This window comes from Trachypithecus francoisi, unplaced genomic scaffold, assembly GCF_009764315.1.
Source record: "Trachypithecus francoisi isolate TF-2019V2 unplaced genomic scaffold, Tfra_2.0 Lachesis_group15, whole genome shotgun sequence".
Lineage (NCBI taxonomy): Eukaryota > Metazoa > Chordata > Mammalia > Primates > Cercopithecidae > Trachypithecus > Trachypithecus francoisi.
This window is the reverse complement of record NW_022681460.1, coordinates 63,475,870-63,497,545: the sequence shown is the minus strand read 5'-3', so window position 1 is coordinate 63,497,545 and position 21,676 is coordinate 63,475,870. Positions and strand designations below refer to the sequence as shown.

General features: G+C 39.6%; 1 protein-coding gene across 1 annotated transcript in view; it reads left to right on the top strand.

The window, feature by feature from the left end:
• The window catches only part of ESR1 (estrogen receptor 1), a 450,285-nt gene that overhangs the window by 29,357 nt on the left and 399,252 nt on the right, over positions 1–21,676 (top strand). The window contains exon 2 of the mRNA XM_033235045.1: positions 15,864–15,994. The gene's annotated coding sequence lies outside the window, so the exon portion shown is untranslated. The remainder of the gene's footprint in view (positions 1–15,863; positions 15,995–21,676) is intronic.

Sequence of the window (21,676 nt, the reverse complement as noted above, 5' to 3'; positions counted from 1 at the left end):
AAGACAGTATACAGTGTCATTGAGGATGGGTCATATTATGGCTCTGTTGTCAAATACTCTAGATCTGGACACTGAAAACTGGACTACTGATGGATTTTGTGCCTCTGCTGTAAAAACCAGCACCTGCGGCTGGACGCAGTGGCTCATACCTGTAATCCCAGCACTTTGGGAGGCTGAGGTGGGAGGATCACGAGGTCAGGAGATGGAGACCATCCTGGCTAACATGGTGAAACCCAGTCTCTACTAAAAATACAAAAAAAATTAGCCAGACGTAATAGCGGGCACCTGTAGTCCCAGCTACTCGGGAGGCTGAGGCAGGAGAATGGCGTGAACCTGGGAGGCGGAGCTTGCAGTGAGTCAAAATGGCGCCACTGAACTCCAGCCTGGGTGACAGAGTGAGACTCCGTCTCAAAACAAACAAACAAACCAGCACCTAGGCTCCGGATGAGTGTTTAGGTAGCTAAACACTATTGGGTTACACTGTTCTGATGGGAAAGACCACCAGAGGTGCCCTTGGATACCTGGTAATAAGGGCTATAGAAGAAATTATGGAAATTCTGCGACCCTGTCAGTGACCCATGCAGCTCTAGCCAGAGCCCCATATGTGTTCATCTTAGCTCACTGGCTTTCTCTGTTCCTGCATAACTTCACTTGCTAGGAGCCTTGCCTTACTTTGGCCTCCATGCCACCCTGAGACACGCCCTTTTCTTTTGCGCTTATGACCTCAGTGCAGGTTTCCAAATTCATACCCTCAGAGCAGTGCAGGTTTCTGAATTCATACCTTCAGAGCTTGAATGATTGGTCTAGTTCATCTTTTTCACATTTGGTCGTTTCCTAGGTCACTGTCCAGTCTATAGTTTGGCTGTTCTTTGGTTGGGTGTCTCACCATGGTCCAGTTAGCTGTGATCTGAAGTGGGCGTAGGGTGGGGAGGTTGTATGAACTTGAGTTGGTTGTTCCAGTAACAGGAGCTGAGAGCATGGCAATTTTCCTTAGAACAATAGCGAGTGAGTGGTCAGGTACTGATTGATATCTCCAGGTAAGGGGAGTTTCAATTTTGGTTGTTCTTCATGAGGAAAGTCGGAAGCCCAGAGCTGTTTTGCTAGGGAGATAGAGCTGAGATAGTGTTTTCAGCAGTGCTCAATGGGAACATCTTTGCTGAGAAGAACGAATGAAGAATTTTGGCAATTAACTGTGTAACTGAATCCCAGACTCTGCTATCATCTGGGGTGGCAGATAAAAACACATAGTGCAAATCAAAAACCTGATTTTTAATTTTAGCCTGAATCACTCAGATCACAGCAGGATGTTACTTGAACAACCCAGACAGATTGCATCCATTTTCTGCTTTACTTTGCTTGTGGAAACCAGGCTGTTAGCAGTTTCTTCTGGAATGGGAGAATGTATCAAAAAAAGATTGGAACCTGAAAAATTTCTAGAATTTCATTGTTCTGTGCTTCTTAATAAACAATGTGACACTATCAAGGAATGTGTATTGACCCTCTTTTTTAAAAAAATAAAGATGTAGTGGATAGCATGATTTTGATGAAATGTCAGGCTTTATTTTTCGTTTGAAAAATGTGTGTGAGGGAATCAGGTGTAATGGCATGATACTGCTCTTTGAATTATACTTATGAGATTAAATTTGTCCTGTGTTTCAATTACACTGTATTATACTGCTTCATTTAAATTGTTGTTGTCTTATTTTTTTATTGTTCAACCTGTCTAGTAGTGATTAATGCAATTTAATTAGACACTTTTCCTCAAAGGATATATATATATATATATTTTCCCTATAAGAAAGCATAGAATAGTTAAAAAAAATCAGTCCAAGCACACATTTTTATTTTTAGTGATTTCATTAGAACGATAAACTTCAAAATGATTCATAACGACCTTTCTGAATCGATTTGATGGAACTGTTTTTACCCATTCACTGATAAACCTGTCAACAGTTTCCTCTCATGACATATACAAAGCACGTGTGTTCCCATAGTGTGTCCTTGTGTGTAATTCCTTGTGCTGGTTCAGATTCTGAAATGGAGCGTTAAAAGCATGGGGGCTTGAGTTGGTCCATGTGAGTTTGAACCCTGGCCCCAGCTGGTATAGGTACTTAATCTCAGTATCCTGTGATTTCCTCAACTGTAAAATGGGTTTTTAGTAGTACCTACCTCACTGGGTTGCTGCAAATGTGCTTAAAATAGTATCTGACATCTAGTACAGCCGGCCCTCCATATCTATGGGTTCCACATCTGAGGATTCAGTCAATCTCTGGTTGGATAAAAAAATATCCAGGAGAATAGCTGCATACCAGGAAAAAAAAAAAAAAAAGAAAAAATATCCAGGAAAAAAAAGTTGTGCCTGTACTGAACATGTACAGACTTTGCTCTTTACATTCTCTAAACAATATAGTATAACATGTATTTACCTCACATTTACATTGTTTTAGGTATTATAAGTAATCTATGGGTTATTTAAAGTATACAGGAGGATGTGCACAGGATATATGTAAATACTACGTGATTTTATATCAGGTACTTGTCCTGGAACCAATACCCCAACTCTAATACCAAGGGATGACTATATATATGCTCAGAAGACATTTGCTGTTATTTTTATTCTCTTGCACTCAAGAAAGCACATATTGGAATGCAAATGAATATCAATAATAGTTTTTTAAAGGATAATTAATCTAATTTATAATTTACATACAATTTACATTGTACATTTATATTTTCTAATGAAAAGGAAATAATCTATAACCTTCATTTCAGAATTCATTAGCTGTCCTATTTTGAGAACTGTTGCTCTATGTAATTTTCATCTCTGTATTGATGTGTAAAACTGGTTTTAACAGGTAGCTAAATGCTGTTTCAAAAGCATACTTCACCCATTCTAGCAAATAAAATAATTGAAGGATTTAATTAATTTTGAAAAAATATTTCACTTTCAAAACACTTAAACTGTTCAGAGCATGTTATTCAATAATCTACCTTTCACCAGAAATCATAATAAAAACAATAAAAATGCTTACAGAACCCCCACAATGCATTAGTATACATGATTATTACTTGGGTAAGAGAATCTTGTTGAGATTTTATGTTCAGTCACTTGAAATTAAATACTTTACATATTAACTAAAATGTATCCTGCTCTCTGTATTCTGGAGAAGTTACTCTCAGACAAATTTACATATTCAAATTATTTTATGGGCTTAACTGACAAGTATAGAGAAGATTGAAGACAGTTAAGATAATTTATTTCAAAATGTTTGAAAGCATTGATTATTTATTTTGGTTTTCTTTCTTTCCCATGCTGGTTTTGAAATGCACCTCTTACTTGGCAGGTGTCCCTCTGTACTGGGTACTGGGACAGAGAGAAATATGGTAGCAAGACAGAGATCCCTCCTCCACCCCGTTCTACCATTCTCACTGCCAGAAAACCAGTCTTTTCAAGGCTTGTAGAGAAGAAAAAGCGAAAATATTTTAAAAAAGTCATTTAAAGTACCTACTGCATAAACTACAGCAGACATAATGAGATATTAAACTGTCAATATTATTAAAATTTTTTAATATGATTTTACAGCCCCTTTTCTACTTGAAAATGTTTATCTTAGTGTTAGACAAACAATCAATAACCTCATAAACTTAAAAATTGCTGCAGGAAATACCGGACAGTTTATGGAAGGATCATATGACAGAAGGAAGGGCTGAAGAGTGTGAGAAGCAAGACCTCTGCAGGTTACCGAAGTCAAGAACCTCATTAATCAGTAACAAGAAGTGCAGAGCGGGCTTTTGAGTCCATGGCTGAGCAAGAAAGTCCCAAAAAACACTCACAGAAGGACATTTCCTTGCCCCTGCTTTTAGTTTAGCTGTAGCTAACTTTGGATTAACAAAATTTATGTGCTGAATGAATGTTTTATTTTTTTTTCCAACTCCACATGCCTGTCTAGACTTCTTTATTATGAATAAAGAGAAAATCGGCTGGATGGTATAAAAAAATTTCAGGCAGATTAACACACGATTTACCTCTTCTTGAACATCCATATTAATGGAAGTGCTAAGAAAGTTAGATTCGGGCCTGGCTTGGTAAAAGCAAGGCCACCCCCTCCTCTATTTTTTCAATGAGATTTTCCAATCCTAGTCAAATGGTGGTGCTAGTTCTTTATTTTTGAGTTACTGCATTTCCTAATTTCATGGTCATAACAGCCTCCTGTCTACCGACTCAGAACGGATTTTACCAAAACTGAAAATGCAGGCTCCATGCTCAGAAGCTCTTTAACAGGCTCGAAAGGTCCATGCTCCTTTCTCCTGCCCATTCTATAGCATAAGAAGACAGTCTCTGAGTGATAATCTTCTCTTCAAGTAGGTACTCCTATTTCTTCTCAATTTATTTTTTCCTTTTTGATATAATTTGCTACTGTTTACAAGCATATTGTAACTTCAGAGCTTACCTCTCATCTTTAAAAAATGTTCATTTTTTTGTCTTTCTGCTCCAAGGATATTTTGCAAAGTTACTGGCAAGTATTCCTGGGACGATATAATGTGAAATCTAAACTTGGTACCGTGGAAATTCACTTCTAGAATAATATTTAGCTGAGGCAGAGGGCAATCCGACTACTCTTTTCTTAGTACAGCACACACAGGCTGCCTGTCTGTTCCAGATAACATATATTTATTGAATCTAGCACTAGCTAGGAGACACGGTATTGTTGAACTGTGTTAGAATTTTAAAAGTTCTTAATTGGACAAATCTCAGACTAGCATGAACATACTACCTGTTTTCTTAATCTTTGGAGACATAACTTATGTGAGTTTGAACTAAGCGATGTGAATAAGCCATTATTTGTTTCCTAAAGGCAGTCAAGTTTTCTGCAAAGCTACACATTTAGCAGCACAAGAACGAGCCCCTCTGTCTTGAAATTGGCCTCTGATTTTAAGCAAGGTCTTTTGAGTCCTGGTGTCCCATTTTCTCAGTTCCTTTCTGCCTCACGATGCCACATACATAATGATTCCACCACATATAGCAGTGGGCTACTCGGGTAATGATGTGGCAGTCACAAGGCAGGGCAGAATACTTTCATTTTGGTTAGAGGAATGCCACATGTCTTAGGAAATGCTCGTTGAACTGTAAGTTTCATGCTTTGTCAAGAAGATAACCAGTATTCTCTCAAACAAGTCTGTAGGAGCCAACATGATTAAAAGATTTTAAAGCAATTTACTCGATAGAAGGGTTGGACTTTATGAGGACTTGTGATCATGACAACGGTTCCTGCTTAAAGATGCCAGATTTTTAATGCCTTTATGTGCCAGATCTAATAGGCTTACAGAGCAACTCCATGTATATGAGGTTGCTGGGAAACTCATCTGGTTTTGAATGTGGTATATACATATTTTAATGTTGAGAGTAAACTTAGGAAGACCAGGTAGAAGTATTTGAATTGAAATCTGAAATGTACAGATAACTTAAATTGGATGAGAATGTTGGAGAACCATGGATGGTTCAGGGTCCATTTGTGTACCATAAAATCCCTTCCTATTTCTCAAAAGCAAATGTTTTCTTTGATTTTGTTAATATCCTGTGATGACTGCCCACTAGGCCTTGGAATGCATGCAGATAATGCTGTAGCGGTTGGATAAAATACTCTAGAATGTCAGATTTTCAAGGAAATTAGAAATAAAAACAATGTAGGTAAAAGATATGACATGAAGGAAAAAAGCAAAATTTTCCTTAAGAATACGAGGGTCGTATTTACAAGCAGAAGATTTTTCTTAGACACTTGGAGATACTTGTTTTGTTCTATTCCTCGTGACAGTCAAGGAAAGGAATAAAGCTCTTGTGTCTTAAACTTGCAGGAAGAACGAAGTCCAACTATTTTTCGTTTCTGAGAACTCTGTGTCTTTTTGTTCAATATTGGGTTTAGAGCTAGCTACCATCTACCTTCCCTTCAAACACGCACTCTACACCTGCACACAGTATAAGTGTTTACATCAGGCGTCTGCTAAACATTTTCACATGGTTATCTGCGGTCTTCTCTGAGTCTATCTGCATTCATTTATCCTAGCTGGTCAGAGCAATCACTTGGGCTGAGGGCCTGGTGGTTGAGTTTACTTTGCTTTGAATAGGGAACAGCTGTGCTCCGTGACTGCAGATTGGCTATTTGGAAAAAAGGGCAAGGAAGAGAGTGACTCTGGGTAGACCATCCACACTGTTTGTAAAAAAACTCATAGCATAGTCTTCATCTATGGCAGTGGAGATATTGATGGTCCTGTCCATCTGCCTCTATCAGGAGAGGGTCTCCATTGTTAATCGCTGAGAAAGAGGCACCATCTGTGAAACCTACTGCATGTTGTCTAATGAAGTGCTATTTTCAAAGGCATACACTGTACAGGTAAGAGTGGTGTGCCTGTCTTCTGGGCAATATCTCATTAGACTTCCTCTGAATCATTCCCACTGGACACAACAGCAAAAACGTACACATCATTGAGTTTTATGGTTCTATCTAAGGTGTATCACATTTTTCTCTCTGAAAGTCTGTGATTCTTTCAGAGAATAAAGGGGCTTACCCTATCCATCTGCCCCTAAAAATATTCTGCTAGAAAGCTGATACGTCTGCTCAGGTTTTCCACAGCAGATCACTCTTCAGTAAGAATTCTGATAGGATGCAGTGTAATTCAAATCCATGGAAAATGACTGAGTATCAGCCATAGCTCCCACCACTCTCTAGCTGTGCAATTAGAGGCAGATTATTTCACCTCCTGCCTTGCATTTCTCATCTACTAAAAGTAGCTACCAGCTATGATTATATGGAATAACTGAGATTAAGCCACTCATTAAACTCCTTGCAGTCTCCAAGCATTAGAAACTCAGTATGAGGAAGTTATTTCTATTCTAAGCCTAGCACAGTGCCTGGTACTCAACAGATGTTGGTTGAATCAATGAAATAATTCAAGGTCAGCACCAAAGCTGCTAGGAGTTTATGAACATCTGATCATAACTGGAAACTTGATCTGAAAAACAAAGGGCAGTCAATCCAATTAACTGAGCATGCCATCTGTTGAAATGCTGCTGCTTCTGTAATGAAAATAAAGTGTTGGAAGAGAAAGTCCAGAAACCTCCATCATCCCTTCTTCCATCATTCCTCTCCTTTGTGACTATCTTTGTGATGAGAAGGGTAGCAAAAAAATCTTGCTGAGATGAGCGTGTCAAAAATGTGTTACAAATGCTTCCCATTCCCTTTCACATCAACAGAAGCATGTTGCTTCATTGTTGGGCAATGTCTTAGTCCATGCACACACAGAGCTGTATGTTGATTTTTTTTTTGAGGCAGAGTCTCGCTCTTTCGCCCAGGCTGGAATGCAGTGGTGTGATCTCAGCTCACTGCAACCTCTACCTCCCAGGTTCAAGCAATTCTCCTGCCTCAGCCTCCAGAGTAGCTGGGATTACAGGCATGTGCCACCATGCCCAGCTAATTTTCATATTTTTAGTAGAGACAGGGTTTTCCCATGTTGGCCAGGCTGGTCTCAAACTCCTGACCTCAAGTGATCCACTCGCCTTGGCCTCCCAAAATGCTGGGATTACAGATGTGAGCCACCACATCTGGCTGTATGCTGATGTTCTAATTCAGTGTGATACCAAAGACCTGAGATAGTCTCTCCCTCACTGGCCCCATAATATATGCCCATGAGGTGGTAATAATAACAACTATAGTAGCACCTAAGGTTGGGGGGGTCTCTTACTTTGTGCAATGCTTTTTATAGTATTATCACGTGCAAGTCTCACAGCAACCCCAAGTAGTGAACAATGTTATGATTCCTGTTGTACAAATGAGGAAACCAAGGCTTTGCAAAGCTAGGTAACATGCCCAATATTACACAGCTTCAAAGGCGACAGCCCTAGGACTTGAAGATAAACTCATCGAATTCCAAAGCTTATGCTTTTAGCCATTACTTGAGACAGTATTAACTTTTAAAGTTTGCAATCAATAGGAATTTGGCCTTGCAAAAGCAAGTTGAGCATCTGGGACTGATGGGAGATAACATTACACCCTCTCTTAGCCTCAGTATCTTCATCTGTAAAATGTGAACAATTACATCTGAGTCACAGAAGTTTTGTGGCTCTTCATGAGAATTACATAAAGTAATGCGTGTAAGAGAGTTTTGTACAAAGCTCACTTTTATAAAATGCAAGTTGTGGCCAGGATCGGTGGCTCATGCCTGTAATCCCAGCACTTTGGGGGGCTGAGGTGGGTGGGTAACCTGAGGTCAGGAGTTCGTGACCAACCTGGCCAACATGGTGAAACCCGTCTCTACTGAAAATACAAAAATTAGCTGGGTATGTTGGCATGGGGCTGTAATCTCAGCTACTTGGGAGGCTGAGGCAGGAGAATCGCTTGAACCTGGGAAGTGGAGGTTGCAGTGAGCCAAGATTGCGCCACTGCACTCCCACCTGGGCAACAAGATGAAACTGCATCTAAAAAAAAAAATAAATAAATAAAGCAAGTTGTTATATGCAATGCATAAATTATTACTTAGTTACATGTAAAATCTTCCCACCAAATGAATGAGGGTTCACCTGGCTGTAGTGCTATGAGATAGATATGAGGGGCAGATTGGCTTATGCTTCTCAAAAACAGAAAATGTGCAGGGGTGGAAGTGTGGGTGGGGAGTCTGGGCCTTCCTGGCACGTGGCAAAGCTGGAATGTAAGAGAGTACGGCAGCAGGATGGATGGGGTTTTGGGGGTATGGTGGTAATCCTTTTTTGGGGGCACCCCTCCAGTATTCGGGGATGTTCTCTGATTTCTTTTGAGAAGACAAGTGGTTAGGAGCTTCCCCAGCCTTTCTGTTGTAAAAACCATCAAGATCTTTGTTGAATGCATACCTGGAGCTTGGTTTCCCTAAGCACAGCCTTTAAGAACTTCATCTGGCTTTAGTCTCCTATTTAAAGCTGCCACCCACTCTCAATTTTTTGGGTTTTCCTGCTAAGAATGGGTATAACATGGGCAGTCTTTCAGTTCTCCTTTCTTGCTGCCTTGAAGACAACACACAGGCCAGTTACAAGGGGGAAGAGACAGGCCCCAACAAGTTGACAATCCTAGAGAGCTTAGTGTGAGTAGACTTGCTGAGGTTCCTGTCTTTTGCCGGAATAGAAGAGTACCACTGACTTCTAGACATTTCTTTTCTCAACTGTTTCCTTGTCAAAATGACCAGCAACTCAGCTCCCTAAACATACCTCCTTCCCCAGATTGGTTCAGAGGACGCCATCAAGGTTCTTTTGCAAATGGATGATCTGCAGTTTTGAGATCCTTCCTTCCTCTGCTGTTCATAGAAATGGTCTCACTGGAATAGTCCCTTTTGGAATATTACTAAGGACACCAAGAAATCCACAACAAAATCTGAGTGTATCTGACAGAAGAAATTTGGCTTTTGTACTCTAATAATTATTTATTAGATGCAATAACTGGTCAGAATTTATTTGCTTAAAACCATGTAAAGAAAGGTGCTTAATAAAGATAATTACATCACATATAGTATCCGTTTTACTATCTTTCACCTTAAAACTATGTGACAAACAAAGACGCAAATTGCTCTTTCTTTCCAATAAGCAATTTTGGAAATTCCATATTGTGAAATTCCAAATTTTAGAAAATTTACAAAATTTAAGATTTTGTACCTACCTGCGTCAAGTTTTCCGAAAGAACATTTAAAGATTAATGTTACTTAGAATCCAATATATGAATAGTTTAATTTAACTCATATTGTTAAATTCTTTTTCTAATTTTATTTAAGAAATGAGTAATATTGACAAGGGCCTTGCTGTGGTTTATTATGGCCTGTCCTAGAGTCTCTATTCCCAGCTAGATTAAAAGTGCCTCAGGGCTGGGCGTGGTAGCTCATGCCTGTAATTCCAGCATTTTGGGAGGCTGAGGCCAGTGAATCACTTGAGGCCAGGAGATTGAGACCAGCCTGGCCAACATGGTGAAACCCTGTCTCTACTAAAAATACAAAAAATTAGCCAGACATTGTGGTGCATGCCTGTAATCCCAGCTACTTGGGAGGCTGAGGTAGGAGATTCACTTGAACCTGGGAGGTGGAGGTTGCAGTGAGCTGAGATAACACCACTGCATTGCAGCCTGGGTGACACAGAGAGACTCCATCTCAAATAAATAATAAATAAATAAATAATAAATAAATAAAAATAAAAAGTGCCTCAGGTGCATAGATGGGGTTATTTAGGATTGCACCCTGTGCCTTGGGAAGTGCCTGGTACACACTGGTGTTTGGCACATAATTGTAGTGTGAGATTGAGCCTGACAGGTTCCTTGATCCCTAGACAATCTCTATCAGGTATGATCAGTAAGGCGCATAATATGATATATGACTATTACATAGTAGTGCACTATAATATGTGCCTAAAGCCATAACGTCAACTAATACAATTCAGCAGAGTAGAATGTGAAGAGTGCTTGCAGAGTGATGAGCACCGTGGTGAGGAAGCATAAAGAGAAGAAGGTATTTCTGGGTTCGTGCAGGATGGTTAGGGATAGCTTTGGGTAGGAAATGACTCTTGACCATGACCTTAAAGGATAGATAATGTTTACACGGGAAGATACAAGGAAAAGGAGGCACATAATGAAAGGCATAGGGGAGAAGGTTTTGGGAACCCATCAGTCTGATAGAAACACAGTTAAGAAAAGTGCAGGGTGGTGGTAGGAGGTAATTTGGAAGTGGAGAGTCACAAGTCCTATTAAGGAGCTTGGACTTTATCTTGTAGGCATTAAAGATGTTGGTGTAGGCAGCCGGGCGCGGTGGCTCAAGCCTGTAATCCCAGCACTTTGGGAGGCCGAGACGGGCGGATCACGAAGTCAGGACATCGAGACCATCCTGGCTAACACAGTGTAATCCCGTCTCTACTAAAAAATACAAAAAAAACTAGCCAGGCGAGGTGGCAGGCGCCTGTAGTCCCAGCTACTCGGGAGGCTGAAGCAGGAGAATGGCGTGAACCCGGGAGGCGGAGCTTGCAGTGAGCTGAGATCCGGCTACTGCACTCCAGCCTGGGCGACAGAGCAAGACTCCGTCTCAAAAAAAAAAAAAAAAAAAGATGTTGGTGTAGGCTTGGAATGAAATAATGACTTAACCTTAGAAAAATACTGTGTGGATTGAAGTTTTCAGATGAAGAGTGGGTACATCAATTTTAGGTGATAGAAATAGTTCAAGAGAGGTGTCATACCATTTAAAAAATCTTTTAGGACTTGCTTTTTGAAATCATGATTGTTTATGGTTGTAAAGATTTTGTTTCAGAAATGACTGGTGGAGAAAGAAGTGTATTGAGAGTCAAAAGATGGGACTTTGCCACTGATGCACATAGCGAAAAGCTGCAAGCTTGGTGCCCCATCTTCCTAACTGTAAAATGGGCATAACAACTACCAGACCTCCATCAAAACATTACACTAGTGATACGATGAAGACTAAGTGATAGAACTTTAAAAGGCAGCATGCCTTATATGTGTAAAATGCTATTTACTTGGAATATTTTTATAGTAAAATTATTTTCTTTGGACATGATATAGATTCAGAAGACAATGATCATATTTCTATGAGATTAGGATTCAGACCATTAGAACTTTTTATATTTATTAAATAGCTACTTTATGTTGGGCACTGAATAAGTCTTATTTTTAACACCTCATTTCCCTCACAAAATGGATGGAATCTTTGGACTAGGAGAAATGTATGGTCCCTGCAGCTGTAGTATTTTATGATTCTATAGCTTTTGCCTTCAGCAACCTTCTCTTAGAATAGTGATTTAAGGGCTGGGCGTGGTGGCTCACACCTGTAATCCCAGCACTTTGGGAGGCCGAGGTGGGCAGATCACCTGAGATCAGGCATTTGAGACCAGCCTGGCCAACATGGTGAAACCCTGTCTCTACTAAAAATAAAAAATTAGCCCAGTGTGGTGGCATGCACTTGTAGTCCCAGCTACTAGGGAGGCTGAGGCAAGAGAATCACTTGAACCCGGGAGGTGGAGGTTGCAGTGAGCTGAGACGGCGCCACTGCACTCCAGCCTGGGCGAAAGAGCATTTAAGCCAGGTGGCTGACACCTGTAATGCTAGCACTTTGGGAGGCTGAGGTGGGTGAATTGCTTTTGCTCAGGATTTTGAGACCAGTCTGGGCAACCTGGCGAAACCCCATCTCTATAAAAAATACAAAAATTAGTTGGTTGTGGTGGTGCACATCTGTAGTCCCAGCTACTTGAGAGGCTGAGGTAAGAGGATGACTTGAGCCCAGGAGATCCAGGCTGCAGTGAGCTGACATAGTGCCACTGCACACTGCATTCCAGACTGGGCAACAGAGCAAGACTTTGGCTAAAAAAAAAAAAAAAAAAAAAAAAGTGACTTAAGATACTGACAGTATAAGCACAACAAAACCCATGGGCATCTGTGCTGGGAATAAAAGACAGACGTGTTTTCATTGCACTGATTTAGGACTCTGGTTGGAAAGGAAAACTGTGATCTCTCCTGCAGTTGCCTAAAATGCTTTATAGTTATGGGAATGGAAAAGCTAAACTCTGTGATTTGTGGGTAGAGGGAAGGAGGGCGAGTGTCCTTTCTGATTTCCTCTTTTTCCTTCTCTTCCAAGGGGAAATAAAAGGCTAGGTCAACAATTTAAAAAGAAAAGGCAAGGAGCTACTAGGGGTAGAGTTGGGAGGGAAAAAGGCCAAACCCATTAAACAACTTCACTTCAGTTACAGTAAATCTCAAATGATGATGCTACACTCCTGAGAATGTTCCATGGTGGAAATGCCTGGGCTTTGAATTTTGAGCAGGGAAGTACCAGGAGAGGGTGACATGATAACATTCAACAGGAAGAACACTGTTCTTGTCTGTTTGACGGTCCTATTCCTCCAGATCACTCAGTCTTCACAAATCAAGCACATAGCTCCTTCACATGTCATTTGTGAAGAGAAAGACGCCTAGGAAAATGTTTTCTAGGAAAAGGAAAAAAGCAGAAAGAAAAGGTCTCCTGCTTGCTACAGCATTCGTGTTGCACAAGCAGTTATTAATGTAGTGGAGTATTAATCACTTAGAAGAGTTCACGTATTATTCCTATCTGGGCTCTGCAGGGTCCTTTCTTCACTTCTTTCTCGCCATTTGGATTCTGTCCATTTTACTCCTCCCTCTGCACTTGGAATGGAAGTGAAATTTGTTGTGCCAATTCTCTACTTGTTAGAAGCCATGGTAATGTTTAGTAGGGGAAAAGATTTGTACTGCTACATAGAAGGAGGTTTTGGGATTATTTAAGGCTTTACTTTGTTGATGGGATTCCTAGAATCTACTACCACTGGGTACACTAGACAAGTTTGTAGATTTACAAAAGTGTGGAAAGCATGGGTTGCACTTGATTTCTTTATCCAGCTCTTTGGTTCTAAATTTATTGCCAATTTTATTTATCAAACCTATTCTCAGTGGAGTAGTATTTTCTGTGGTCACAAGGAAACATCTGTGAGCTTAAACCTTAGAGGCAGATAGCCAGTTAGAACATTTGGCATATGAAGCTTAGATAGCAGAAGAGAAAAATTAATCAAGGCAACCCTCAAAAATATTGAGAAGGCAACTAAGAAAAATTTCTTATCACTGACAGACTGCAGTATTGAGTTCGTGTTAATTAGGAAATGTCAGAATACATAATGAATCAATGAGGAGTGTCATATTATGGCAAGTTTCATTGTTAGTGTCAATCTCGACTGCCAGGATTTATGGTAGATTATATAATGGAATCCTGAGTTCTGAGAGATCAAAGGAAAATGCTGGCTCTTTCTTCATCCATTCTCTTAGGTCAGGCCTGCCCAGCAAGAAGCCAAGTTGAGAATTGAGCAATTATCTGAAGTGGGCAGTGGAGATGGCCAAACCAGATAATATATAACCAGAAAGTCACCATGGAGGGAAAATGTGGACTGAAAATAGGATAAGGGGTGGAGGTAGAATGTCAAGCCATTTGGTCAGTGTCCACAGTCCAGATTTACTGAATAACAGCCAATTCCTTACTTCATGTGGTTATTTAGAGCAAGACTAAAAGACTAGAGTGAAAAAAAAAAAGAGTTCATTACTAAGGTTGTTGCATGTTTGTTAAAAATTTCTTCAAATCTCTATTATTATCTGTTACATGTCTAATTCTGAGTACTTCCAGGGATTGCATTTCATTACTTTAGATTAGTGGGTTGAAGTGGTGGAGGAAGCCCATATAATCTGACTTACATGGAGAAAACAGGTCTTTTTTATAGTTTAGTTCAGTGTTATATTTAATTAGCCTTCTTTTCCCTCCATAACGCATGCTTATGAATTTTCCTCTTAAAACTCTGAGCCTCTGACCTTTATCATTTCCTCATGGAGCAATTTCTGTATCTCCTTAACTTTAGTAGAACGTAGCAATGAAATATACAAGTCCTCTAGAATAGAATTTGTGTGAATTTTGGTTTTCTAAAAACTCAACTACCAAAGTCTCAGGACTAGTGTGGTACTTTTTTCTTCTATTTGATATGGAAACCATAAACTACCTACTTTGGGCAGATGTTTCCCACTCCTAAAACATAGCTATCTGTCCACTGGCCCCTGTAAATCTGTCGGAGTGCACCTGCTAATTCTGAAGCCTCCCTAATACAATGTTAAACTTTCCTTTTTTTTTGAGAAAAAAATTGTAAATTAGGTTCACTGTTGCTTGGAATTAGGAAAAAAAACAAAAACCCGGGCATACTAATATTTCAGATGGAAAAACAAAGCTAAGAATTTAACAAGTTTCCCCCCCCACTCTATCATGTCTTGTACGTTTAAAGCTGTTATACAACATTTTAAAAACAAACCAAAAAAACCCAGGGCCTTTTTCCAATAGCTTAGCTGATGACCCACAATAAAAACATGCCCCATGGAATATTCTTAAAGCACCCCAAGGGAGTCTACTGAAATAATTTACAATAAAGGAAAAATTCAGAAGAATTTTACATACAAGTAAAAATTAAGAACGTTGTTTTATAAGCAATAGGGAAAAGCTGTATTAAGTTGCATTGCTCAATTTCTCACTTGCTCTGTGCAGTGACTACTTTTTTGACCATGTAACAACGTCTGAATCTTCGTGGTAAAATCATACCTCCACAGCCACAGCAGGTTTTGTTCTGCTGCTGCACATGTGATTTGAGATACTGTGGGTTGGGAGTTTTGGTTTTGTTTTTAATTTCTAAAGGCAAAATGGATCTATAGAAATGGAAGTCATCTGTAATTCCAGCACTTTGAGAGGCTGAGGCGGGTGGATCACCTGAAGTCAGGAGTTCGAGACCAACCCTGCCAACATGGTGAAACTCTGTCTCTACTAAAAAGATAAAAAATTATCTGGCAGGCGTGGTGGTGTGCACCTGTAGTCCCAGGTACTTGGGAGGCTGAGGCAGAAGAATTGCTTGAACCCAGGAGGCGGAGGTTGCAGTGAGCCGAGACTGCACCACTGCCTTGCACTCCAGTCTAGGTAGCAAGAGCGAAACTAAGTCTCAAAAAAAAAAAAAAAGAAGAAATGGAAGTCATCCCATGGGCCTGAGTTGGTGTAGTGGATTATGGCCTGTACATAAATGAAGAAATGCTTGCCAGTGGCATCAACGGTAACTAGCTTAAGCCCTACTCAGCTCTGTAAAATAATGTAATCAAGGAATTTGACCTGAACAGGTAAGCCAAACATTGATTCTTCAGTGCCTATTGATAAGTAAGACTACTTTTCTTTTTAACAGCCTCATTTCACTTAAGTGGGGAATCAAACTAGCTTTAATTAAGGAAATCTGTAGAAATCATTCACATCTCCCTTTCCTTCTCTGTTAAAAAAAACAAAAGGAAGAAGAAAACTAGGAAGAAGTAAGCGCAAAGATCTCTTCACATTCTCCGGAACTGCAATGGCAAATAGCAGCACGGCGCTTCTTGAAAAAGGATGTAGATTTTAATCTGAACTTTGAACCGTCATTGAGGTATGTGTGAACATACTAGTTTCCTCTTTCTCTCTCCCGACTTTGTCCATGAATTCATAAGATCTAATTTGGTCATCAGTTTGGAGAACAATTTTTCATTTAATTTCTTTCATGATCAAGTATGTATTGTCAGGCGCTTAGCAGTGCACCTACTATCTGATGTGCACTCTACGTGTGTTGCTTAGGTTGAAATTAAGGATACAATCTATGCACTACCACCATTTAAAAAAATCCCCGACGCCTACTGTGTGGGTGAGGTTTCTTTGCATATTATCAGAGAGGTTAACCAATTTATTTACATACTCCGTAGTCCACTCTAAGTACGGAAAACCCAAGTTTTTTTTTTTTTTTTTCTTAAGAAAGAGTTTTTATTTCATTCTTTTTCCCTCAGAGCTTTACCATAGTTTCCAGCAAGTGAAAACATTTCTTGATTTGAATTTCACAACCTCCTTCTCCTCTTGCCAGTTGTATGGTGCTAATAGGAAGCATAATGTGAGTGTGCACTTACTTTAACCCTAAAATAGGAAAACATCTTCAGAATATAGACTTTATATATTCAGTGACCTACCTGAAAATAGAGACATAATTCTAACCTTCTCAATCATTAAGAAACATTTCTATTGAATTTAGTTATTCAAAGCAACATGTAGCAGTTTCACAAGGGAAAAGAAAAGCCTTACCACTTGTATTTGTGGTCACCAAGTAATTACATTATTTTTTATTTAAAATTAAAATAAAGTAACTTACTGTCAAGTCCATTTCTCATTTCCTCCATAGAACATTTTAAAACTAGTTCACAAACCTCTTGAAAAGTCACGCCTCTATTACAATGAAAGTGCAAATTGTCACCATTGCCTAGAAGTCAACTTGAGAGGCTGTGTATCTATGTAGCATTTTGCAAATCCAGTAGTAGCCATGTGATATGAAAGATTAAATGCACCCCTGATTTGTGAATACTATCCTAGCCTTCAAAATGTTCAAAAGCACAGGAAGTCTGGACTTTTAAAAATATAACCTGCCCAAATTGCAAGGGAGGGGTTGGGTGTAGGACCTAGGTCTGTCTGCCAATCAGCTTGAGATGCCAGTGGACTAAACCTGACTTCACTAAAAGCCAGACTGGCAAATATTACTCAGTGTGGTAATTTCCTAATTGTAGAACTGGCCTGTTTGGTGAAGTATTTCAGGAAAATTTTTAACTGGACCTTTTCTACCCTACTGCATAGGAAATGAAGGTTTCTAGGCAAAGACTTTACTTAGTGACTAACCAAAAATGGTAAATAAAGTAACCAGTTCCAGGCTTAGCTACTGTCCTCAAAAGTGCCGCATGACTGGTCAGGCCAGTCTTCTGAGGCTGGAGGTGCATGTGGAACCCCCAGAGCCTTGTCTGCAAGGGCATGGCTGACTGCAGGCTGCTTAGAAGCACCCTGCCCTGCGAAACTCCTCTGGCTTAGGAATTTTAAACAATTCTAGTTCTAATCTCTCTGCTCAGAGTCTGAGCAGCTGTCAATGAGCTCTCCTGTGAATCATGGAAATGTTCATGGGTGAGCTGCTCTAGCTTCTTACTTCCAAGTAGAAGGTGCCTTGTAACTCTTTGCCAGCTTGATGCAGTGAGTTTGATTCATCTTTTGGGCAGCAGGGACAGATAGTGAAGAAGGAGGGGGAAAAAAGACTTTAATATATAAATGAGTCTTCCATCTAGCTGAGGTTGAACAAAGTAGGAGAACCAGTGCAAGTCACTGGGGGTATGGATCTCATACCGTTTTCAGCATGCACCTCCCTTTCTCTCTTTTTGTTTCTATACATGTCAGTCCCTGAGTAGTCTTGCATTGCTTTTCCCACTTTGAAGTCTTAGATTCAAAACTGATGATTCCAGAAGGGTCTAAGGTGCTGTTGCTGAGACTTTGAAAGAGAGCTGAAACAAACTGTTTGGATTCTAGATGCCATCGTGCATCTGCCTGAGTAACTGTGTCACTTAGGTTGGTCACCAGAATAATTCTCCTTCATTTTTGCTGCCCTTCCAATTCATAAACAACAGTGAACATCAGTGGTTCTCCCATAATCAAATATATTTGGCTCTATTAATATTAAAATTTGGTCTTGAGTAGAAAGATTCTAAGGGCTAAAAAATAAAAGATGTAAAATGTATGTTGATAGGTTCGTGTAGAAGCCACACATGGGGTTTTCTCCACTCCCACTCTTTCATTTTTTTTAAGGTCCAACACACAAATTACAAAAGTCTATTTTTTTTTTTTTGGAGACTGAGTCTCACTCTGTCACCCAGGGTGGAGTGCAGTGGCACAATCTCAGCTCACTGCAACCTCCGCCTTCCGGGTTCAAGCAATTCTCCTGTCTCAGCCTCCTGAGTAGCTGGGATTACAGGTGTCCACCACCATGCCAGGCTAATTTTTGTATTTTCAGTAGAGATGGAATTTCACCATGTTGACCAGGCTGCTCTTGAACTCCTGACCTCAGGTGATCCACCTGCCTCGGCCTCCCAAATTGTTGGAATTACAGGCATGAGCCAACGCCCCTGGCCACAAAAGTCAATTCTTAACTTAAAACATAAAAGTTCCATTTCTTTTATGGTCTACTTAGTCATGTCTGGAGTCAGTGAGCTCAGTCAAGTGGTTTGTAGAATGACAGTTGTGATACCTATTCATTTATCCACCAGATTATTTTCTGCTCTCCATGGTGCTTTATAGAAAACAGTTTATTCAGTCATTACAACAGCTCTAGGAGTGGGTTTCATTAAACCCACTTTCTAGGAAAGCGAACCAAGGCTTACAAAAATCAAGTAATTTGCTAAAGACTACCCAGCTGGTAATGATATGACAGGAGTTGAACTTAGGACAATAACTCAAGATCTTGGTCCCTGTAAATATGGGTTTCCAGGTTATGGATGCAGGCAGAGGGCTTAGATCTTGAAGGAAATACAGAAGCAGTATAAAAAGGAAGGATCTCTTCCCATAGGAAGCTTGTCATCCATTGGATGAGGAACTCAGATTTCCACTGTGAAATGATATTTATATCCTCATTGTGTGAGAGACATGGGGACTCTGATCATCATAAAAGCACATTTTTCCTGCCTATAAATGATGCTTAATAGAGCTGACAGATTATATGTATCTGGAACACTTTTACTTAGCAGAAAGACAACAGGCTAGGATTAGCTGACTAGTAATTTTATTTATCAAGCTCAATTCCCATGCTGACTTCTCTTCCACTAGTGAAAATGTGTCATCAGATTTGGTACCAAACTGGAGAGGTGAAAGGATCCTTTGACCAGTATAATAGCCATGCCATCAGTTTTGCTTTCCTATTTAAGTTTGATATGGATTAATGATCTACATCATTATTTTGGGGGTTTCTAAACACATATGAACTAAAGACGGAAAAGATGATGGAAAAGATGGAAAGAGATGACTTACGTACAAAGGCTTGCAGAGAGAAGGATAAGCCAAAAAATTGGTAAATCACACATGAATAATCAAGAACTGACTACAATGTAATAATATGTGTTCATTTCCACTAATGAATAAGCTGCCATTATGTCTCCTCATTCTCTATTTGGGACAAATTACTTCTCTGCTGTATTTCCATTATTACAGGTACCTATCTGCTGTGATTTTTCTCAGTTTTGACTTTATCTTGTTGCTTTAATCTTGTCTCTAAGTAAATTGCAACCCAGTAAATATATTCCAGTATTGTTTATTGTAATTCCTGCCTTTATGTCAGGTGGCAAAAGGAAGGGACTTGTTTTATTAATTTATCAGTCTGGGTGTGTGCTAAGAGGAGCTTTAGTACATGCTTTGATTATGGTAGATTGGGTCTAAAAGATTCAGCTGGTTTCTTCCACTTATTTTGGTCTGTCTACATAAGAAGGTCACATAGCTGATTATAGCAGTTTTCTGTGTGTCATATTGTTGGCCTGACACATAATATCAAATAAGAGGTACCAGAATTTTCTGTGCAGTCTGAAGCTGTATGTGTACAACAAGTGAAAAATCTTAATTATTTGGACTTTTGGGTTCCATGATGCCAGAGAAAGCCAGACACCAGGAGCTGGAATCAGCTAAGACCTAAGACCCTGCATGCACATATAGATGTTTGCATTTTCTTCCTATTGCAACATTCAGCCATTGCTTTGGCAACTATTTCAATAATATATTACTGCTCATCAAAGTGGAAATAATGTTCTGTTACTAGTTGAGTATTGAAAAGCTCTTCATAGTTTTGTGATTTTGACTCAGCTCCAGCATGAAGGACCCATTTCTTCAACTTACTTTGGCAACAGGAGAGATTGACTAATGTGCTTGAAAGTGATCCACTGCTGTTTCTGTTTATCTTTCTTCAATCCTACTGGGCCATGGGAAGAAGAGGTAGCAGGCATTCTTGTTTGCCTCAACCAGGAAGCACAAGGCCATCCCAGGGTGAGGCAGGAGGGAGGTGGGAGGGAAGAAGCATGCTCCACGGGCCGTTGTTTACCTTGTTGGCCAGTCAGGTCCTTCAGGGTAGGTTTCCTGGGATAAGAGCAAAGCTTATTGGTTTTCCTTGCTGTGCCATGAGAGCACACCAGGTCACCCCAGCAGCCTTGCTTGCCTTCCCACAGCCTGCCCTTGCCAGGGGTTTCAGCTGATACCCTTTCCACTCAGGAGGAGAAACCAGAGAAAACATGGAAGTGTTTCCAGTATTAAGACTTTAGACCAAACTATAGAAATCTCTTCTACCTGGAAACCTGAAGAAATCAATCATGACTGCTATTCAGTAGAGGTAAAATTTAAAAAACAGCTTTACTGGTTTGGAGTCATAGGAAGGCTTTCTGTGTAGCCTCTCTGAGAGCTGCCTACTGGAAGGATTTGTACTCAAAACGTGAGGACTTGTGGTGTTCCAGGGTTTATATGATACTGGCAGGATACTTTGCTAATCTAGAGGGCTGTGCTTCGACCTTTATCCAAGGGATGTAAGCTGTGTGTTGAGGTTACTGAGTGTCTAGCACAAAGCTGTAATGTTGAAGGAGCACTGGAGGCAGGCTATGCCTCTGAACATGTAGAATTGACTAGAAATGCCAACGTTCATTTCAAAATGAAATCATTAGCTTTCTTATGCTTCCATTTAAAAATGATTATTGCATTTTGCATATTGTTGAATGCATATTAATTTCAGCAAGTTTAGAAAAGAGATAAGCATTAAGACATACATAAAAATCACTTATTCTCATCAGCTATAGATAATCACTAACAATATTTTAGTGCATTTTCTTTTCATCTTTTTGTTAGCAATATGTATGTGTATAGGTATACATATTTCAGTGAGTATATATGAAAATTAAAAAACAGAAAATATTCCCACAATATAATTAATAAAAATCCAAGATACAACACAATTTCCATTTGTAATATCTAGTGTATATATGTATATATACACATTATATGTATACATAAAATATATGCATAAAATAGATACACACACAGGTATATATTTTGCAAATTGAAATGTTGTATGTTGTAGATTTTATTTAACATTAGAATTTATTTACACTACTTAGGTGTTTTAACAAGGATTGTGGTCCACATCTGTTTATTTCCTTAAGAGTAATTCCAAAAAGTGGAAATAGAATGTCAAGGGGCAAAGTTCTTTATAAAGTCCTTAAGGAGTATTGCCAGATGTTTTTTTTTTTCACTT